This window comes from Ceratotherium simum, chromosome 9 (assembly GCF_057802395.1).
Source record: "Ceratotherium simum simum isolate JZ-2026a chromosome 9, ASM5780239v1, whole genome shotgun sequence".
Classification (NCBI taxonomy): Eukaryota; Metazoa; Chordata; class Mammalia; order Perissodactyla; family Rhinocerotidae; genus Ceratotherium; species Ceratotherium simum.
The window spans coordinates 70,814,710-70,838,081 of NC_141908.1; positions in this window are offsets into that span (position 1 = coordinate 70,814,710).

A 23,372-nucleotide genomic window follows, 5' to 3' on the forward strand; every position below is an offset into this window, starting at 1 on the left:
GTAGTATATCACGGTATGGATATACCACAGTTTATTTATATATTGAGGGAAATTTTGGTTGTTGACTATAATAAGTAAAGCTTCCATAAACAATTAAACAATATTGCAAAGGTTTTTGTGTGGACATAAATTTTTATTTCTCTGGGATAAATGCCTAGGAGCGCAATTGCCAGACCAAATGGTAAGTGTACGGTTAGCTCAGGTTTTTTTTTTTTTTAAAGCTGCCAAAGTATTTTCCTTTAGGATAAAGTATTCATTTAGGGTAGTTCTTTTCAACATGTGGTGCTGCTTTCTCCTGGCCTCGCGGTTTCGGATTAGAATCTCACTGTTATTCAAATTGTTTTTCCCTTACATGTAAAGTGTTGATTATTTTCTATTATTTCCTGTTATTTGCCAGTTGTCAAAAAAAGCCAGTTTAATTCAAAAGGCATTTTTAAATGAAGAAGTAGTGTTCTGTTCACATTTGCTTTTAATCAATAGTGAAGTCTTTCAGCTTAGGCAACTATGTAAACACACACGAGTTTACAGCATTTTTAATTGGCTCTTTCACTGCACGTATTCTAAAAGTATAGCCCTCAGATCTATACTAACTTATCATAAACATGCAAGCCTTTATCTTCTTGGCATAAAGTAAAAGGCAGTCATCTCATGAGACACTGTTGTTTTCTTGTCTCAATGTTTTTTCAAGTGATAAACCAAAACTGTGACTTTTTATCTGGTGTTGAACTGACAGTGTGAGTCACAAGAGAGAAAAACTTTAGGTGATTATGACAGGAGGAGACATGAAATGAATTTACTGAAAGAACTTAACGTTACAAGAAATAATGGTATCCCTAGTGTTTTTTATTTAATTTATTTTTTGGTATTTTTTTCTGATACTCCCTCCCATAAGAGGCCCTTTCCACAAGCATACAAATATAGAAACACCAATATAAATTTGTAATATCAAAAATCTTTATTGTCAAATTGACTGCATCATTGGGTTGAGTAAAAATTCAGCTATCTAAATGAGTAACCCAATGACTGAAATCATTAGAGTCAGGCAGGGAGGGGTAGTTTAGTGAGTTTATAAACTATGTTTAGAATCTGATTTTCTGATTAATGATGAAAAACTAATAATTCAATAATATATATTGAGTGCTTACTTTGGGTCTGGTAGTAGTCTAAGAACTTTACAAATGTTATTGGTTTAAACCTCTCAACAATCATATGCTATATTACAGATGAAGAAACTGAGACAAAAATAAATTACCTAACTCCATATCTGACCCAGGGTGATCAACCTAGTAAGGGATATAGCCGGAAATTGAACCCAGGTCATCTGAGGCAGGATCCCAGCCCTTGGCCTCTATGCTCTATAGCCTCTTTAAGGAAGATATACCGGCACCTTTTGTATTAGTTCTAACAATTATACTTTGAAAACATAAGTAAAATAAACTCTTATGCAAGAAATAGAGAGTAGGTGATATGGGAAAAATAACCGACTTGAATATTTCTTCACCTTGGCAAATTATTGCAACATGGGTTATGGCAGTAGGTCTATAATTATTAAAATTTGCTTTCACCTTGTAGTCTCACTGGCTTTCTCTGTTTTGAAAGTGTTTGTATTGTAAAGTATAAGAGCTGAAGCCGCTGAAATGATTCAAACCACAGAGAAAATGTTTTTATTTTAGTCTTTAAAAGGTCACTAAAGCTGAACAGCACTAAATTACATTGCTAAAATCACAGTGTCTGTCAACACAACACACTTTCACAGCTGGTTTTCTCAATCTGAGTTAGATTTGCATTTTGGAAATCATATTAAGGTGCTGGTAAGGGGTAAATTGGGCTTCTTATTTTGATTGAAAATTTTGGAACATAGAAGAAGTACTTTGTTTTTTAGCTATACTTCCAAAAAATTGCTTTTAAAATTATTATAATCTCCAAAAATATTTATTGATCAAAAACAATATAACAAGTTTCAGAGAGAAAAACATTTATTATTTATTTTCTCATAAGTTCTAATAAAAAATAACAAATAATGAAGAAGTTTAAATCTTAATAACAAACCACAAAAAACATGAAAACCACTTGATACATTCTCATTTTTTTCTTTCTATAGGGGGAGAAAATATCTTCTGTGCTTCTTCCACTTTCTGATTATCTTCTACCTAATCCTATACAGAGAGAGCAGCTTCCCCAGGGTGAAACAAATCAAGGCCAGACCTTATAATCATACAAAGAAGGCTACCGGTATTTGGGAAAAGTGATTTGTTGCAATAGAAGAATGCCATAAGGACTTTATGCTCTTCTGTATTAGAACAGCATATTGGCCTGCTTTGCTATTTAAAGTTTAAAGACTTTCAATCCAATCCCACGTTGCTGTTGTTTTAATTTCATTACATTTCTGTTGAATGAGAGGATCAGAAATTCCAAAAACTTATTTAGAGCTATACCACGCTGCTGTGCTCCAGGTCACAAATGGAAACCTACCAGAAACGTCTCAGAACCAGGTGATAGGAGTTGAGGATCAACAAATGATATTACTTAAAGAGTATCAGATACCTTAAATGTGTCATCCATTGCCTGATCTCAGGGCCTAAAATTTCCATTAGATTTCCTATTCGGCTCAAGCATTATCTTTAAAAAGAAAGAAAGATGAGTATGGTAACGTTAATATCACTAATATCACTGAGGTCAAGTACATCTTAACGACATGATGGAAAGAAAAACTTGAAATGATGCTGAGGAGGACAGCCTCAGCCTGGGTGGCACAGATGCCCGGGGATGCACAGGCATAATACATGGTAGCGGGGGAGGTTGAGTTAATTGGACGTTCACCTTTTTGCATCTGGCCTGAGATTATTTTAGAACTAAAATTTCTTCATGACACACTGACCCATTATTATTAAGTTGCCATGCTTCTTAAGAGATTAGTTTCGGAATTGGCCAAGAAAGCCATGTATTTATCTATTGTTTTTTGGAAGATGACCCTCTGAGTGGCTAGGCCATCCAGTATTAGGGAGTGATGCTTTGATTGAGCGGCCTATTTCAGTTTCAAAAGCTACAACTTAGGCTTTAAAATTGGTAAGTACATCTCCCTGTAGATGTTTACTTGACAGTTATAGGATAGCAGTTCATTTGGAAATAATGTCTAACCCTTTAACCCTATTATTTTAAAGATCAGTGAGGAAGTCAAATTTACAATAAAACCACCAATTTAAAAATAATGAATCCAATTTCTTTATTTTTTAGCAAAGTTAAATAGGCCCATCATGATTGTATTCTTCTTAAGACTCTTCTATTAGTTGGAAAGTAATGATATTGACATTAAGACTTGGGAAGATTAAGTGAATCAATTCTTGGTAAATAATTAGAACTCTATCTGGCACATAGTAAATGCTTAATAAATATCAGTTATTATTTTTACATTCTTCTACATGTAAAGGATTTAAGTTAAATATCACAGCTCATGATGAAAAGTACAAAGATGAAAACATTGGAACTGTCTTCAAGATCAAAGCTTAATATTAAGGGTGAAGGAAAACCCTCATAATGTTTATGTATTCATTTATATTAAATTCATTATCATTAAACAAGTAATTGTAAGGAATTTACTTTGGGAGAGTAAAAATCGAAAGTGATTTATGCCGAGAGGAATAAGTTATTTTTTCTAATCAACACAAATATTAAATTAAATAACCTGCTTTTATATAAGTATTAACTAAGTTCCTTGAGTTGAAAACCACTGAAGAAAAACAGTGATGGAAACTTTTCTTTTGAAAATGAGATAAAGTGCTGAAAATTTCTGTTCCGCAAACTGGTAGACTTGAAAATAAAGTTATATTTCACTAGAAAATAAATATCAGGTAGAAAATTTTTTTTTAAATATTTTCACTTACATGTAGTCCTTGCATTAACACTTCACTAAGACTGTTGCATAGCTTCCTCACCATCCATGAAAGATAAGAACTTACAGTAATGTGTTCTTCATGCTTAATTTGGTTTCTCTCTCACCCCCATGAAACATGGGTCATATTACATAGCTAACGTTAAGTCTTCATTTGCTATGGAAATTGCATGCTGAGTGAAACTGTCCAACAGATCAAGACTTTCCTTACTTAACATTCTTAAAATAAACATTTTGGTAAGGCGCTCGTGTCTACACAACAGCCTCCTATGTTTATACAGCAAACCATTTTTTTTTTAACTTTATACTTGCATTCAGGGAAATAGAGCCAGCCACTAAAGGACATTGAATTTTTGAGGCTTGTTGCATTTTATTTTAGTGGTATGAGCATACTACTAGTTTAAAAATAAGCAAAGTCACACCGTAACACAGTAAACAAAGAAAAATGGAATAGCAGTTAGGAGATTGGTATGGGAATTAAGATACAAAATAACACATTTTATGAAACAGCAGAAAAGACAGTAAGCAAAGAGGAGAGATTGTTATCTTCCAAATACTTCTCTTAAGCTAAATATTCAAGCATGTACATTGAGCTGGATGGTTAAGCAACAAAAACAGAAAAGGGAAGAAAGAATGAACAAGGAAGCAGGCCATGAAAATGTATACAATGTTGTTAACTGGGAACATATAGGCTGATTTGTTAAAAGAGAAAATGCACTTCCCTTTTGTGTAGTTTCCCTTACCTCCTGCTGGAACATTCATTAATGCCCAGCATTTTCTCTACCTGTTTGCAGTTGCATGCGTGTGTGTCCATGTTAGTCCCCAGCCCAGCAGATGACTTGGACTCACTGTATGACTCCTAATCTCAGCACAGCCTGTGATATAGTCTTAGCTTTTCATTTTAAAAGCTAAAAGGATAGCTAACATCACTCTTTGACATGAGCAGTTGTTAGCATTTAACACATTTTCTTCTTAGTACTTGGAGGCAAGAAAGATCATGGCTTGTCTTTTTTATGTTTAGAGCTGAAAATCATAAGTATAAGGAACATCTGAGAAGGAAAAAACGCTCCTGAGGCTTTTTTACATTGTCAAAAATGTGTTGATATCTCTGAGGTTTCCAGTCAAGAAAGTGATCTGATATTTCTTTTCGCACTATTCTCAGCATATAGCTTAACAGCAGTTAAGAAAATGCAACGCATTTGCCAGTGGTGATTAAAGTCCACTTCTTTCCAAGAGGATAAAAACATTCTCAGAAAAGTATTAGATAATACTTGGATATTTCTATATTCCTCAAGATAACAGTAGATTTTAAACTAAAGAAATGGAGATTAGCTAGAGTAGGAAAGAGAAAGAGAATTCTTAAGCATTTCCTTGAATTAAGGTCCAGTGAAAATAAATAGTAGCACCTCTCCAGAACTGTGTTGTGAAAGCATTTTTTTTGTACTTTAAAATACACGTAACTTCTTTGTGCAATGTGTACCAAAAGCTAATTATAATAAAATCTGAGACTCTGTCAAACATAAATATTTAAAAATGGCTGTTATTCACTTTACATTGTAATTAATTATACACAATGGAACTTATAACTTATTATTTTCTTGAAAATATTAATCTTTGACTATTGCCACTAGATCATTTATAGACATAAATAATAGATTATAATATTTTAAATAATAGGTACATTTACATTATCCATGAATCCTAAGAATTGTTCCACTCACTCAAAGCATACGTATACCATGGGAAGTGATATAACTAAATATATACACACCCATATATATGCATATATATAAAACAAACAGCATCAACTATCAACTTTAAAAAAAGAGAACTCTTAAGAAGATGAAGTTAAACCTCATCATGTAGATAAAGAGTGTTATCTGAAATTAAAATCCTGTACATACAGATAATACAAATTATTTAACATTTTAGATTATGTATTATTTTATGATTAAAGTAAAATTAATAGGTAAAAAAGTAACTAAATTGTCACATTACATTTAATTATTCATGTTTAAGTCATGATTGTATTTTTATATGAAAATGTAAGTTTGTGATGTATAAAATGTAAAAATCCAGAGATGTCCCAGAGCCAGAGAAGAATATTTAATATTTTTCCAGAGATCTATTATTTTCTTGAACAATATACTTTCCAGCTTGACCTCAATTGTGGATTCATTCTTTTAGACAAAATGGCACAGAACAAATAAAACCTTCATAATTTCAGAAGAGTGTGTGCTTGTGTGCATGTGTGTGCATATGTGTGCGTGTGTGCATGTGTGTGCATTTGGGGCAGGAGTAGGTGGAAGGACAGTGGGCTCAGGGAGGGAGTCACAGGGGCAGAGAAACCTCAGGGACGCAAAGCAGAATACTGCAGTTACACACATAAGGAGAAAAGCCATTCCTAGTTCATCACACAGGAATAGCAATAGCAATTTTCAGAGTATGTTTGAGGAAGCAATTTTCATTAGCAATGCATTAGCTAAAGATATTTCAATAAAGTGGACTTTGATCAATGAAGGGTTTTCTGTGGTGCCTAAGAACAGCAGTGAGAAGAGACGAGCATGCTGCCACATACTGCAGCGCACAAGAGCGTGGCCCTCATACAAGAGGCTCATCAGAAACTAGGATTACAAGAAATGAAAGCTCCTGCAAATAAATATAAAAGGATCCACTGAAAAAACTCCAACACAGGGAGATACTGGAAATTTTTACCAATACAACTACATCCTTTAGAGCTTGCTATATTTATATCTGTAATTGAATATTATTTTTATTTCACAGCATTGTTTAGTAATCCTGATGTAATTATTTTTATTTCCTTCGTAAAGTCCTTCTTTAAATTAGGAATACCTCTCCACACAAGCAGTAAACAGATATACACCTGAATCTAGCACTCCCCATCTACTAAGGTCCAGGTGTATGTCTCACAATGGACTTTCTGTTCTACTCTTGCCCGCCTCCAGTTGTGTTTCTGACCCAAACGTAAATGGTTACTGTCAACACTCTCGGCTCCTATGACAACTCGGTATCCTGATTTTCCTTCTCCCTCACCCATCTCTCTTAGCATAGCTATAACAGTCTTATATGTATTTTTCACTGTGGTCCCTCACATTCTCTGTATTGTAGCCGGAGTGTACTTTTTAGAATATAAAACATAATATCCTAAAATACTTAAAAAAATCTGAACTCCTTACTCTGAAAGCAAAATTAAGACATTTCAGTCTAATACTCACATTTCATTTCCTTTATTATCAGTATATCATTCTTACACTCTAAAAGAGAAGTAAATTCATTTGAAAATAGGGCTTATAACCTTATCAGGGCACAAGGTGTATGGCTCCAATATTATCCCCACCATTGTGGAGTGTTCAGTCACTTAAGATTTCTGCACTCCCGTCTGTAACATGACAATAATATAATAATACCTTGGTATGTTGTAAAGATCAAATTTGTGAATATAAAGAATATAAATATAAAGATCAATATACAAAAACTATATGTTTATATGTGTAAAGATTATAAATGTAAAGATCAAATATATAAAACTATTTTGAAATTAAATGTGTTCTATAAATATTAGCATCTTATGGATTATAATGACTTGGTTGAAAGTTAAACCAAGAATGTGTTAACAGAACCTATTAAAATATTCTGGTTTTATATCTAGGTTATAAACAAATCTTACTGCTAGGTTGATGACATATGTATTGAGTCCCTAATATTTTTTTTCAAAGAATTTTTGAAGACAATAATACCTAAATCTTTCAGAATTTAAGAACTTTGGATTACAGGTTTTGATTGTAATTCATTTAGCACAACAATATTTTGCAGTGTGATTTGAAACAAATCTTCAAAGCAAGAAATTGCTCAGATAGGCAGTTAACACCTAGACATGGCCCCAGCCTGCTAAGGGGTCGTTAGAAACGGGCTACAGGAACTGGCTCCAGGAGGTCAAAGCAAAGAGAGTAGAAATGCAAAGTATGGGTAACTTCCTTTTGTATACTTACTAGGACCAATGCTGAGTTAAGACTTTGTGATAAAAATATAAAAATAAAAATCTCATTAAATTCTTATAACAACTCCTTGAGGTAGGTAATAGTATGATTGTTGAAGAAGAAAAAAATTGAAGAGTTGATGTAACTGGTTCAAGGGTCACATACTGAGTAAGAAGCAATATCAGAGTTCAATTCCAAGTCTGTCTGATTCTATTCATAGCCCATACACAGTCTTATCAGATACCTTATACTGAATAAGTCATGCAAAATCCAAGTAGATAGTTCAAATAGAAGTAGATTACCAGATTCTCTTTTGAAAACCAGGAGTAGGAGCAAGAAAATATAAGCCATAATAGAGCCTCTAGGCAGGTTTGCAGTCATTCAGTCATTTCCTCAGGTTCTCCATTCTCTTTTATCTAAAAGGCTTTTCATTTTCTGTGGGCATCAATATGGAGATTGATGTTTTAGCCATTAGCAACTATGATCCCAGCAAAGATTATGTATTATCTGATAGCTATCTAAGAGCAAAACCCAAGACGTATGGGAGTGGTAAAAGCTTATATGGGTTAGAAGTTCTGGGATCTGGGAGTTAAAGAGTGAGTGTGTTGAGAGGAATAAAAGCATTATGAGAAAAAACATTTTAAAATTATTTCCAGGCCATGTATACAAAGTTATATAAGAGAAAGACATTTTCTACAAGCACAATTTATTTTCTAAAACATACAATGCTACTCTACTTACCATGGCAGTTGGTATGCCAAAGTTTTTAATCTCTCTTAACATAATTTACTAATGCTTCAGTTTTGTTTGTTGTGGAGTTTTTTTGTTTTTTTTTTTTTGATTGTTTTCTTTTGTTTGTTTGTAGTTTCTTTATCAGAAACATACTTGTATCTAGATTCAGCTTTCATGAAACAAACTCATTTAAAACAAATCAAGTTTGTTAAAATTATGCTTATATGCTTACTCTGTATTGTGTTAGATTTCCTGAAAAGGTATTCACATTTTTCTTAGCATGGTTTATTACAAAAATAACAGTGTTCCAAATCTAATGCCAGATCGAATGACATGAAATTTTTCTCTTTATATAATCTATAAATTCATGATTCAATGAGAGTTATATAGGTTTTATAAAAATCAATATATTGAGAGCCAGCAACACTCCAGGCCATTAGGGGAATAAGTATTTTATTACTGGAAAGAGATCTAGGCAGCACAACACAGCATTCACTCTAGCCCACTCATTACACTAAACGGACCTACATCTTCACATAAGTTCTGGAAGCATCTTCTCCAAGATTCTGGAGGATCTTTTTTCTTGGGGGAAACACCGAAGAAGAAAGTTAGTGCAGTAAGCCCCTTCCACTGAAACTGGTCTCTCTTTTTTTCCACCTTGACTGTGTTGTCTAAGTTCCACCATCTCTCCTCTCTTTTATATTTTTAGGGTTCTGTCATTCCCATTGCTCTGAATGATCCCAGTATCATAACAGCATCTCATCCATTCAGTTCTGGACCGCAGAGGAGTGCCTCCAATGAACTTCATAGGGATGCTCATGCCTCTTACCAATGTGTTCCTTATAGCTTTAGTAAATGATATGTTCTCTGGTATCTCTTGTAAAACATAACCTTCTGGTGAGTTTTCTGCCTTAGGTAGTATGTACATGCTATCACGCCCAATTCTCTGAGTCTTTTAATCTTCTCTTTCATGATACTTTTGTCATATTTACCTCATTTAGTATGGGTCTTCACTTTTGCCATGCTTCTTCCTGGAATCATGCTCGCAAAATTTATTGGGATCTTTGCCAGGGTAATCAATTCTTTAGTGATGCCAGGAGAGTTCTCCCAAATCAATATACTCTCCCTTATCCAACTTTTTTTTCCACCCCTCCCTGATCCATCTTGCTCACCATTTAGTCCCGGGTGTATTCTCCTGACTTCAATAGGCCAGCACACATTAACTAGCTTTGGGGTTGCTTTGAGTTATAGTCTCTTTCCTCTGTTACCAAGGCTTAGCATGTTCCCTGCCAGTTGACTTGCTGAATGTAAGAAAGAGTAAATAAACATTTTAACTAGTATGTTTTTGGGAAAAACATATGCTTTCTAGCCAGGATAAAAAATACATTAAAAAAAAATCTCAATGCAGCCTATTAATACTGTCTGTGTGTGTCTATTTCCTTTTCCTAATTTTTTGGAATTTCATATAAAAAACTTCATTTAAAATGTCCATACCTTTCAACAGAAGTTGTAGTTACGCTGTCTGGTCTGGCAATCAGACGTGCTTTGTTCATTCCACATCAGGCTTAAAAATGAATGTATTAGCTGCTAAAATTAAAGATATTAGAGACATCACAAATGCATCTGCATTTTTTTCTCCTTACAAAGTAAATGATCTGGTAACACAATGGCCACCTTTCTCCATGGCAACATCACCACCCAGCCTGCTTCATTCATTTATTTTACTTGTCTTGTCTCTATATATTTTGAGTTTGTGGCTATGGCTCTATCATAAAATTCATTTTCATAATATTTTATTGTTATATTTACAATGCCAAGGATTCCAGTCACTTTCATTTGTCTAAAAACATTTCTCTCCTTATATTGTTTATTTTAGTAATTTGTTTAGAAACTTTCTAATTTAATTTTGTCTTTTCATTAAAGTGTTGAACAAAACTGTGTATACTGTCTTGTATCTCCTATTAACTGCTTTCATAATTTTTAAGTCTTTATATGAAAAATGTGATTCATTGGTTTTACTAGGACTAGAATATTTTAAAGATAGACTTTCAGGGGGTGGGAGGTGGGTAGAAAGGTAGGCAGCAAAGTCTTAGAATCATTCTCTATGTAAATTTAATATAAAAGTGTTAATCATGGATAAATTCTGAAAAAAAAAATGCAATCATCCAAGATCAAGAAATACTGGCAATTCTCTCCAATAAGAGAATCATTTTCATTATAGAATAAACACGATTTTATGTGCGTAGACACAGTCACACTTAGAGTAATTTTTTTATAATCTATTTTTTTGGGATAAACATCTTTCAACATACTTCAAAGAACTGATTTTGGAAAGTAAGACATAATCTGTACTAGGCCCCCAAAATAATATTTACCGTTTCCATATTTGAAGGCAACAGGTACAAAAATGCACTGTATAAATAAATAAAATATTTAGAGGTATAGTAACTTCATAACTACCAACATGAGTGTTATCCTCAACTTAAGTTAGAAATTTGAATGTAATTATATTTTATGAAAATAAGTGCTCTTTGCTTTGTTCAGATAAGGAGAAGAAAGTGTGTTAGAAGTCTCTAGACACCCCCAGGTTCAGTGACTTTCTAGGAAGACTCATAGGACTTAGAATATCGTTATATTCATGAACAGGATCTATGACAGAGAAAGGATACACAGCAAAATCAACAAAGGGAAAGGCACATGGGGCAAAGCCTAGAGGAAACTCCATGTGACTCTTCATGCATTCATACAGAATATGCTTAAATTCTTTCAGCATAGCGTTGTGACAACACGTGTGAAATGTCTGCCAGGGAAGCTCATCAGAGACTCAGGGCCCAAGGTTTTTATTGGAGGCTGGTCAATTGGCACCGTCTGCCTAGCATGCACCAAAATTTGAAATTTCTAGAAGGGAAGCAGGTGTTTAGCATAACCATATTGTTTGTACTAACAGTTTAGGCACAGTGAGTTCCTTTTTTCAATTAGGAAATGGTGGCAACCCTCCCCAAATCCAAGTTCCCAGGCATCAGCCAAGGGCGACCTTGCAAGCAGTCTTTTTGAAGAATAGCAGTCCCGGGCCTGCTACATTAACTACGTTCTGCACAGGAACCTTTTAGAACTGGCTTCCATAATCAATTTAATTGTTGTTTGAAGTGTGACGTTATCTGTGATGGCAATCTGAGCTCTATTTCCTTCAAATGCTTTACTATGAGCTACAAATTGATTGTAGGTCATCAACCGGAGAAGCAAAGATGAAAAGAGCAGATTTCTACTGTATTGAAATAATTGGTTAATGTTGAGCGCTTGCCATTTAATCTAGGGTTTAAAGAAATCAAATATTTCTTTTTTCTAATACCTTTAAATCACTAAACACGAACCGTCTCCCTATGGCATGAGCATTGCATTTCTAATCTCATGTGTTACAGGAGTCTGACACGGCACTTGAAGGATCTTTCATATCTGATGGTGCTCAGCCGCGCAGGTGTGTGCTGTAGACACTGCATGTCTCATCGTCAGAGACCCTCTTCATTTTCTCATACGGTTGAAAATCTCTTTTTCATCACTCATGTGCATATCTCTGAAGCAAAGATATCATTCCTCCTTTTTTGGAGATGAAGAAAGCATTACTACTACATGCGCCGGTAATAACAACTTAACATTTATAATAATTACATGGAAATCAATACCACTGCCACTCAGGCTATGACTATGCTCTCAACAGATCAGACAGAAGAGATTCATTTAAAAGATGGTAATGATCAGGAGAGTCAAAGAAAATGACACTACCGCTTCAATTTGATCAAGGAAGTCCTGACTATTGTGGTGGTGTTATTATCATAATTAGGCCATCTACTCTGACAGATTATATTGCATAGCATGTGAATATATGTGAGTGTAGATATATTAAATCTCAACGCGATTCTTAAATTTTTATTACTCCTTTTGAAGTGCTATTTTAATTGTTCTTTCCTGTATCTTCCTCATATATTTTAACATAAACATTAAAAATAAACAGTTGAAAGCTAGGTGATATAACTTTTGAGTAATTTTAGTACATTCCTAAACTTTCTGAAATAAGTTATAGTCATTCCTCTTCAATTTTTCAAAGATTATTCTAAATGCTTGTTTAGATTTAGTGTCTTGGCCTCCTGTTGGTGAGTATATATTTTTTTCTTATCAAATCAGGATATAGTTTGTTCAAGTATGAGAATTTAATTATCCAAGGAAGACAGCAATTAAAATAGAATCGCACTGTTTGAAACGATCAAGCTTATTTGATACTGATGGACAGTCTGAAAAAGTTAATGCCAATTGAAGGCTTTTGGGACATTTGTTGTTAGTGCCTTCGAGTGGATTCCAACACCTAGTGACTCTGTGGACAGCAGAGCGGAGCCCTGCCAGATTGTTTTGCACCATCCTTTCACAATCCAGTGCTGTATCAGACAATCTTCTGCCGCCGTAGGGTTTTCATGGCCAATTTTTTCAGAAGTGGGTGGCTAGGTCCTTCTTCCTAGTCTGTCTGAGTCTGGAAGCTCTGCTGAAACCTGTCCACCAGGGGTCACCCTGTTGGTATTTGAAATACCGGTGGCTTGGCTTTCAGCATCACAGCAACACGCAGCGGCCACAGTGTGACAACACACAGATGGGGGATGTGGGTCCCTGACCGGGAAACAATGTGGGCCGCAGTGGTGGAGTGCCAGATCTTAGCCACTAGACCACCAGGGCTAGCTTTTGGGACTTAGGGAGAACGATAAACTATAAAGTCTGTACAAGAATCTGTGTAGAAGAAGTAAATTAAAGTAGTGAAAACTACTCTTTGAAATTGTTATCCTTTGTGTGACATGAAAAACATGCATAATAAGGACATTTTAAAGTCTCTTTAATCATATTTTAAAAGCTGGCAGATGAATTTGGACTAAATTTAAGAAAATCCTCCCTTTAGCAGGCATTCGATCAAGTGGAAATCTAACTTTTACATAATCAAACACATTTTAAGCTTGATGAGTAACTAACAAATATTTATCACATCATAGAAACATGTTACTCAGGTCATAGGATTGTTCTTATTCTTGTTCAGTTATTGAACTTGTAAAAGCTTTGATGCTTCAATTTTGTCATCAAAAAAAAAGACTAATTAAGGTAAAGCAATTAAACCTCATTAAAGCCTTGTGGTTTTGGTCAATGTTATAACTTCTAACATTTTTTCAGTCTTTGTAGTTTTCAGAAAGGGTCTTTATGTCCATTATGTCATTTATCATCACCGCTCTAAGGGAGACTAGGAGGATATTATTATGCATATCTTAGAGAAAAGAAAACTGAAGTTCTGATAAGCCAAATGAAGATTTCATTTTTATTATTGTTAGCAGGCAAGTCAGTGGCAGCACTAAGAGAAGAAATCAGGTCTTTAGCCTTGTGGATAGAGTTATTTCCTTGAAATGGTGTCGTGTGTGTGTGTGCATCTATGTATACGTGTGCGTGTAAAGCACAAATTCAACTAATAGAAATAGTAGATTTCAGGACTTTTAAAAAAATTCTCCCCTGATCTTTCTTGACGGCTCCTTATTTAAAAGTCGCTTTTGTTCACTCACCTATCAAATTGCTTGATAAAATATTACTCATATTATAGAACCTGTTTAGCTGGAGGATATTGAAGACTTAATATAATTTCTTAATGTTTAAGGTGCTGTACGAGTCTGCTAGGGCTGCCATAGCAAAATGCCACAGACCGGGTGGCTCAAGCAACAGAAATTTATTTCTTAGAGTTATGGAGGCTGGAAGCCCAATATCAAGGTGCCAGCAGGTTTGGTTTCTTCTGAAGCCTCTCTCCTTGGCTTGCGGACAATGGCCTTCTTGCTGTGTCCGCACGTGGGCTTTCCTCTGTGTGTGCACATCCCTGTATCTCCTCTTCTTCTAAGGATACCTGTCAGACTGTATTAGGGCCTTACCCTTAAGACCTCATTTAACCTGAATTGCCTCTTTAAAGGCCCTATCTCCTAATATAGTGACATTCTAAGCTACTGGGAGTTAGGACTTCAGCATACAAATTATTCGAGGTGGAGGGCACAATTCAGTCCATAGCAGGTGACTAATCTGAGAAATGGTCATGACCTGACTTTTTCTAGCAAAAATAAGTAAATTAAGGATAATAAACTTAGAAGATTTAGGGATGTATTTTATTAGTGTTTATAAAGTTATTGTTTTTCTAAGGTTGTCAATTGATATACACTTCAAATAATTATTTCTCATTTCAATAAATAGTAGTTCATAAAATTATATTAAGGAAACACATCTTAGAGTTAGCACCCAAGGATTATTTTCAGTTTCCCTGGGCCATCATTCTAAAAGTTCTTTGCACAATACCCAAATATCCTTCGACTCTTTCCCTGTGTGTTTTGCTGACTCATTGTCCTAAAGAGCGCACCAGGCTACTTTCTTTGCATTTTGATCTCTCTCCACAGGAGCACAATCTCAATTTCCTCCTGGTCATTCCCACAAAATTCATCTCTGTCCTTTGATTATTCCCTTTTGACAATAAATAAAATTAGTGCCTTCACAAAGCTTCCGCATCCCATTGTCTTTCCACTTCTCAGGAAGATTGCACTAATTTGTTCTACTCTGGCCTATATCTTCAAAATCCAATTATTGAATTACCCCTTCCAATTAACACTGAAAATGTTCAATCTCTCTTATATTAAAAATTAAAAAGAACAACAAAGTAACCAACAAAATGAAATAATTCTGATGTATTGCCTTTGTGCAGTACTCAAAGTGCACAACTCTGTACGGGCCTCTATCTCAAAAGGGCACATGGTAGAGCCACTCCAGTGTCAGTGACTCTTGAGAATGCTAACACTCATGCCAAGTTTCTGATGAAATGATAAAATTCCATAATCTCCAAGCTCTGGGGTTCTGGAATCGAAAAGGGTTTGATACAGAGAAAGGAAACAACTTATCTCCTCAATGCTTTGTCTGGTGGAATTCAAATGGTGGAATACTGACAGGTGGAATTCAAAGATCAACTGTGCCCCCAAGTCTCAAAATGCCTGTATTAAGTAGTTTTGATATTTGGGAATGTCATGTTCCTAACAATAAGAGTTCACGCCAGGTCAGGTACAGGATGGAGAATGGATGCCGCTCAAAGCTCCTTCCTCTCCACTGTTTAATTCAAGCCTTTCTCCATCACCTCAAATTCTCCTTCCTCTCTGTGTAATGTCACCATCAACCACACCCAACTCAATTCAGAAGACAAAACATGCCATGTTATTCTATATTACACTAGTTGAATTTTTGAAACATTAATCCTTGCTGAGAGATATACTCCAAAAGTGTACTCAAGTTTTCCATATGTTCTTGAGTAAAATTCTGGGTACTCTGGTAATATCTGCTTACCAGTTCCTCACCACACACTATTTTAATCCAAAGACTGTGAATCACTTAATTGTGCTTTTCTAATCTGGACATACAAATGTCTACCTATGAGTCATAATAACAAAGTTCTATCAATGCTGGTAAACAAAATTAGCTCAATTTAATCTGGATTTACAGGAGAGGAAACTTTTTCTTTATTTTCTCATTGATAATATGCTAAGCATCAATATTTCTTCAAGCTTAGTGAATGATCAGTACATGATCATTCAACATTCAGACTCTATTGGAAGCAGAACTTTTAAAAATGAGCTCAACTCGATGGGTATTTTCTTTCAAGTTATTCTTAAAGGTCTTATCCTGAAGAGTAACTTGCCCTCTTAGATGGAGAGCAAACTCTATATGAGAAAGCATCAAAGGATAGAGTCAATTATGTTGTTCAATTTTATTCATATATAACAAGTATTTCCAGGAGACAGACAAGTAACCTTTGTTTGTCCTCACAGATGGGGCTGTTAGTTTGAATAATGTACCTCTTCCCATTTTATTTCTTCTTTTCATGACTCTACAAGGCATCGTATTTGTTATTCTCATGAAGCTTTGCTTGAATATGATAAAAAACAATGCAAATATTTGTGATGTTAGAGCTATCGATGGTTTGCCCTTTAGTTTAACATTTCAAAGAACACTTTTTAGCAGTAAGAAATTTTCAAAGATAATTAGATTTTTTAAAAAATCATCTTAGTGGTAAGGTTTTTGTTTTGTCCTGATTTGTTTTGTGCAATGGCATTTTGATATCTAGTATAGTGGCTGAAGGCATAGATTCCAAATCCAGACTAGGCGTGACCACAAATTAGTTTATACAAGTAAAGTGTTTAGAATAGTTTTTGGCACTTCATAAGCACTAGGTAAGAATTAATCACTTAGTAGTAGTATTGTTCTAACAAGAGAACAATACAATTCGAAGTCATACTCATTACATATTTGTGTGTGTGTGTGTGTTTGAACATATATATATAACATGGGATGTAGAGACATATTAAATAAAATGTTCTTACTATTTTCCTCATTTAATACCCAGTAGATTTTATATAAGACTGCTTATTAACCTATAAATCACAGAAATTTTTGTTAACATTATGATTTTCATGTTTGATGAAGATATGCTTTATGTTTTTATGTTCCGTGAAAGAGAGAAAATGTGTTTTTTTAAATGTGAGGAAAGAGACCACTCCATTATTTCCGTAAATTGTTGTTTCATTCATTCACAGATCACTTGAGTAAAGGTAAAATCGAACATTCTCAGCAGCATTCCTCTGTAAAATGGAAACAGTGTTTACCTGCCACTGGACCTGAGAGGTCAAGAGGGCACCAGAAAATTGCAATGGTAGGTGGCTAAATTTCCCATGGTACCTGTTCCTACTGCTTTACTGCATTATTCTAAACAGATCCTTTGTTAAACTCTCCTCAATTACCCAAATTTGAGTGTGTTATCCATGTCCTGCCTGGATCATAATCAGCATGGTGATTTCTTTCCAGGAGTAGCCTTAGGAAACACACCCTTGTGATTCTGGGATTAGGTTGCTCACGTATTTGAGGATTAGTAAAATAACCCCCCTTTCTAGAGGAAAAGGAGCATAGGAAATCTGTGGGTTGTGGTGATATCATAATTACACAGATTATCAAGATTGCTGGTATGAGAAGGAATGCAGGCAGCGAAACAACCACTGGTTTTGGCGTTTGGTCATTATGGCAACAATAGTGAATAGAATGAGTTGTTTTCCTCTGACACCCATGTGGTAGTTTCAAAATTTTCTTTCACTCTTCTCTCTATCTTCACATACATTGACATAGTGTCCAATGTAACTTTGTAGCAACTCCTATCAAGAGATGGGATTCATTTCTCTTGCCCTTGGATTTGCACTTGCCTATGATTTGCCTTAGCCAAAAAGAATATGGGAAAGGTTATGAAAGATCAGTTTCAAACATAGGCTACGAGAGGCTTTGCAGCTTCTGTGTGTTGCTCTCTTGCAACCCTGTCTATCCACCACGGACATTTGGAACAGTCCTGGGCTGTTCAGCTGACAGCCAAATTCAATGACAGTGGTCACTGGAAACATAATGTGTTGTCTTGAGCACCTATGACTGGTATCAATAATCTGCTAGATTGGCTAATTGAAGGCTGCACTCAATTTCAGCCTAAGTGAATTAGGATCGATATGCTGGAAATTTCTTTACATACTGAAAAGGAAAGAGTCCAAAAAAGATCCTTCAAAAAATGTTGAAATGGACATATGATGTGCAAACTGCTCATCTAACCCTAACCATAACCCATAGGGCTTCAGAGGATATTCTTTTCATCAGTGACTTAAGATATGTTATCACCGTGGTGAGGAAGCATAGCATCTTTGCAAAGCAATGTTTTTCTTCAGGGGCCGAGTGGTAGTGAAAATGATAAAGTGGAATTGGGTTCCTTGCTCTCAGTGGGAATAATGGATTCCAAGAAAGGTAGAAGATGGGTACAATTACAGCATACCACAGAAATGGAGTAGTAATCATAGCACTATGACCTCTCAGGAACTCTGCGGTGATGGCTGATGTTAATTATAAGTCTCTAGATTGAAATAAATGAGAAGTCTAATAACAAGATGCTTCACATATACAAGTGGACAATTTCTGGCTCTGATGACCAGAAACCCAAATTCAGTGGTCAAAGTGAAAATTCATAGCCTATTATCTAATTGCTAAACCTAAGCCCATCAGATTGGTTGAACCCCTCAATCAAGTAGTGAAGACCCTGCAGTATATGCTTTGAATCTTCTCAGAGAGGTATCTGTGCTCATTTACTGGGAAAACAATCAAGGGGAAAAAAAATACACTAACTTTCTGTGGGATTATTAGATACTTTTTAAACTGCTGCTGTTCCCTGCAGAATCAAAATAACACATGGGTCACAAATCAGAGTGAGGCTTATGGTGATCAGATGATAGAGGGAAACTTGACTGGAATCCATTTAATGGTGGGGCCAGTGGGGCCACAGATCAGTACTATACTTATACTTATTTTTCAAGTTCCAGAATGTTTAATGGATATGGAAAAACTTAGAAGCTAGCACAATCCCTGCATTGGTTCCCTGACCAATGGAGTGAGAACAATTATGGTAGGAAGGGCCATATGCAAATACCTAGGATTGTCTATATGCCCCACTCCTCCTCCACAGGCAGGCCAGAAAATTAATGTAAAAATAATATAGCATCCTTGGAGAACTTGCAAAGATCAGAATCTTAAAAATATTAGATGTAAAACTCACATTCGAATGACTATGGATAATCTAAAATTTGATTGCGCAGTTTGGCCACTCAGACCTGAGATTCTTGATGTGACTTTTTTTTTTTAAAGGGATTTATCCAAGTAATCTTTCTTTTTCTTATTTTTTTTGTGAGGAAGATCAGCCCTGTACTAACATCCATGCCAATCCTCCTCTTTCTGCTGAGGAAGACTGGCCCCGAGCCAACATCTATTGCCAATCCTCCTCCTTTTTCCCCAAAAGCCCAGTAGATAGTTGTATGTCATAGTTGCACATCCTTCTAGTTGCTGTATGTGGGATGCGGCCACAGCATGGCCGGAGAAGTGGTGCGCCGGTGTGCGCCTGGGGTTCCGAACCTGGGCCGCCAGTAGCAGAGCGCGCATAACCAACTGCCAAGCCACCAGGCCGGCCCCTGATGTGACATTTTTGAAGGAGCAAATTAACACAGGCCTTGGCACCTGGAATGTGACTATTGACCTAAAAAATTATTTTCATTCCATTCTCATTATAAATATTTTGCCTTCATGTGGCAGAGACCAGCATACTTTCACTACTGTACTTCAGGGGTATATCAACTATCTGCTTTGTAACAAATACAGCTGTGGAGGGATCTTAACTTTCCTAGTACCCACGGGGTCTCAATCTGGCCCATTAATATTAATGACATTGCACTCTAGATGCCATCAATGGCATAGTAAAGTACCTATTTGCTAGAAGATGGGATATACACCACAGGAAAGGGCAGTGTTTGCCACAAATGTGGAGTTACTAGGGTCCCAGGAGTCAAAGTCAAACCAGGATTTGGGGCATTTTGGAAAATCTCCATAAAATGTAATATGAATTGCTATCTCAGTACCTTGTACCGCTCATCAAAAGCAAGAGTCATATTTTTTGGTGGAACTCTGGATTTCGGAGGAAACGTGTGCAATATACTCAGGTGACCCTTTTAACCGATAAATATAAGGCTGCTATTTTTGAGTGAAACTTGGAGGTAGGGAGGCACTACAGTAGGTGTAGGCTGAGGTACAAGCTGCCCTACCAAGTGATCCTTATGACAAAGAAGAGCCAATGTTTCTGGAAAAGTTCATAGAAGCCATAGATGCTACATGAATCTTATGGCTATGAAGCTAGAGTCACTTGCAGACTCATTGGGTTTTCGATAAGTCCATAACTTTTTCTGCTAACAACCATTATTATGCAATACATAAACAGAAAAACAGCCTCTGTCATGCTATAGTCCCCATTTGACTTAGGACACCTGACCATGGGACACCAAGTAACAATATAACTCAAAATGCACATCATGAACTGAGTGTTATCTGATCCAGTGAATCATAAAATCACATCCATTTCACTATAAATAAGACATGGCATATTCCAGACCTAGCCTAAGGAATTCTGAAAGGCACATGTAACTTGAGATTCTTCTGATAATTGGTCTTACTCCCTCACCAACTTTATTGAGGTATAATTGATATACAAAAAAACTACACATGTTTAATGCATATAATTTGATGAGTTTAGACATATGCATACCCTGTGATACTATCACCATAATCAAGGTAATAAATATGTCCATCATCTCCAAAAGTTTCCTTGTGTCTATTTTTCTTTGTGGTAAAAATACTTAACATGAAACTTACCTTCTTAACAAATTTTCACACTGCACAGTACTATGTTGTTAACTGTAGGGTCTATATTGTATAGAAGATCTCTAGAATTTATTTATCTTGCATAACTGAAATTTTATAACCATTGAACAACAACTCCTCATTTCTCCCTCACCCTAGCCCCTGGCAACCACCATTCTATTCTCTGCCTCTGTAAGTTTGACTATTTTAGATATCTCATATAAGTGAAACCATACAGCATTTGTCCTTCTAAGACTGGTTTATTTCACTTAGCATGATGTTGTCCAGGTTCATCCAAGTTATTGCAAATGGTAGAATTTCCTTCTTTTATAAGGCTGAATAATAATACTCCATTGTATGTACATGCCACATTTTCTTTATCCATTCATCTGCCAATGGATATTTGGGTTGTTTTCATATTTTGGCTATTGTGAATACTACAATGATCCCAGGAGTGTAGATATCCCTTGAGATTCTGATTTCAGTTCTTTTGGATATATATCCAGAAGTGGAATTGCTGGATCACATAGTAGTTCTATTTATAATTTTTGAAGAACCTCCATATTATTTTACATAGTGACTGCCCCATTTTACATTTTCACCAACATTGTAAAAGAGTGTCAATTTCTCCACATCTTCACCAACACTTATCTTCTTCTTTTTTTTTTTTTTTTTTTTGATAATAGCCATCCTAAGAGGTGTTAGGTGATATTTCATTGTGGCTTTGATTTGCATTTCCCAGGTGAATAGTGATGTTGAGCACCTTTTCATATAGCTGGTGGCGATTTGTATGCTCCAAAGCGATCTGCAAATTTAATGCTACCCCCATCAAAATCCCAACGGAATTTTTTACAGATATAGAAAAAACAATCCTAAAATTCATATGGAACCACAAAAGATCCAGAACAGCCAAAGTAATCTTGAGAAAGAAAAACAAAGCTGAAGGCATCACATTTCCTGATTTCAAAACATATTATAAAGCTAAAGTAATTAAAAGAGTATGGTGCTGGCATAAAGATAGACACATAGACCAATGGAACAGAATAGAGTTCTAGTAAGTCCAATGTCTGGGCTTCCTCAGGGATCATTTCTATCAATTTCTTTTTTTTCCTATGAAGGGCCAAGCCTGCCTGTTTCTTTGTAATTTTTTTGTTGGAATTGGACATTTTAAACATTGTAATGTGGTAGCTCTAGAAACTCTAGAAATAAGATCTCTCCCAATCCCCAGAGATTACTGTTGTTGCTTGAGGAAGGCTATAGTCATCCATTTGTTTAATGACTTTTCCAAACAATTTTTGCGAAGACTGTATTTCTTGTTAAATGGGGTCATTGATACTGTTATCTCCATGTCCAGCCAGTGACCTGACGGAGATTTCCTTTAATGCCTGGATCCAATGTGGAAAGGAAAAGAAAAAAAGTTATTCTCTCTCTTTAAATCTCCTCAATGGACATTCCCAGGGAAGTTGCTTTAGCTATTGGGGGTTGAAACAACTGCCAGCATCCGTGCCAGGCCCTCCATATATTACTAGGCAGATCAAAACACACAACCTCCATTTTTAGAGGACAAGGTCACTATTGTCCAGCTTGGTACTAGGAAGCCACATCAAGAGCTTGGCGGCCATCCCTACAGCTGTCAGCCTGTGGCTGGTGGTTGGTGCAAAATGCTGAAACTCACTGAAATTTACCAGCCTCTTTCTTCATCAAGCACTCCTCTCCACACTACAAATATTCAACTTGACAGGGCTTGCCAGCTCAATAGTTGTCCTCATGGAGAGACCAATTCCTGGAACATCCTACTCTGAAGTGTTCCACGATGTCATTAAAATATTTTCATCTTAGATTGTTTTCATAGCACTATGTACTGAAATTGAAGTTTCTTTTCAATTGGTAATCACTAAATATTCTTTCAAGAGAAAACATTTGAAGTTTCTGTCAACATTCTCGAAACTGTGGCTAAAAAACAGAGATTTCAGCAGAAAGGATGCAACTCAATCCTTTTTAATATCTATATAGGTCCTGAAGCACAGATACTTACAAGTAATAGATAAATTTCTTGGTAAATACAAAAGCATTATTATCAAAGTTTTCAAATCATGATAGCGAAATCCCCAACATGAAGTTAGAGCACTTTGGCTGAAACCCCAGTTCTTCCACATAGAGAAGAAACCCTTTATCTTGCAGTTTGTTTATCTGAAAAATACAGACAAAGTAATTCTTGTCTCTTAGGGATTTTGTGTGGATTAAATGAGATGACACATTAAGGGTTTAGAACAAAAGTTGACACATAATAGACACATAATACGTATATATAATAATAATAACATTGCATTTTAATTTTTTATGTTTTTCTTTATAAAATTTTCATGCAAAAATATTATATAACAACCAGTGCTGCACTACCACCCAGAGTTAATAGATGTTACCATTTTTCCATAATGTATCAGATTTAACAAAAT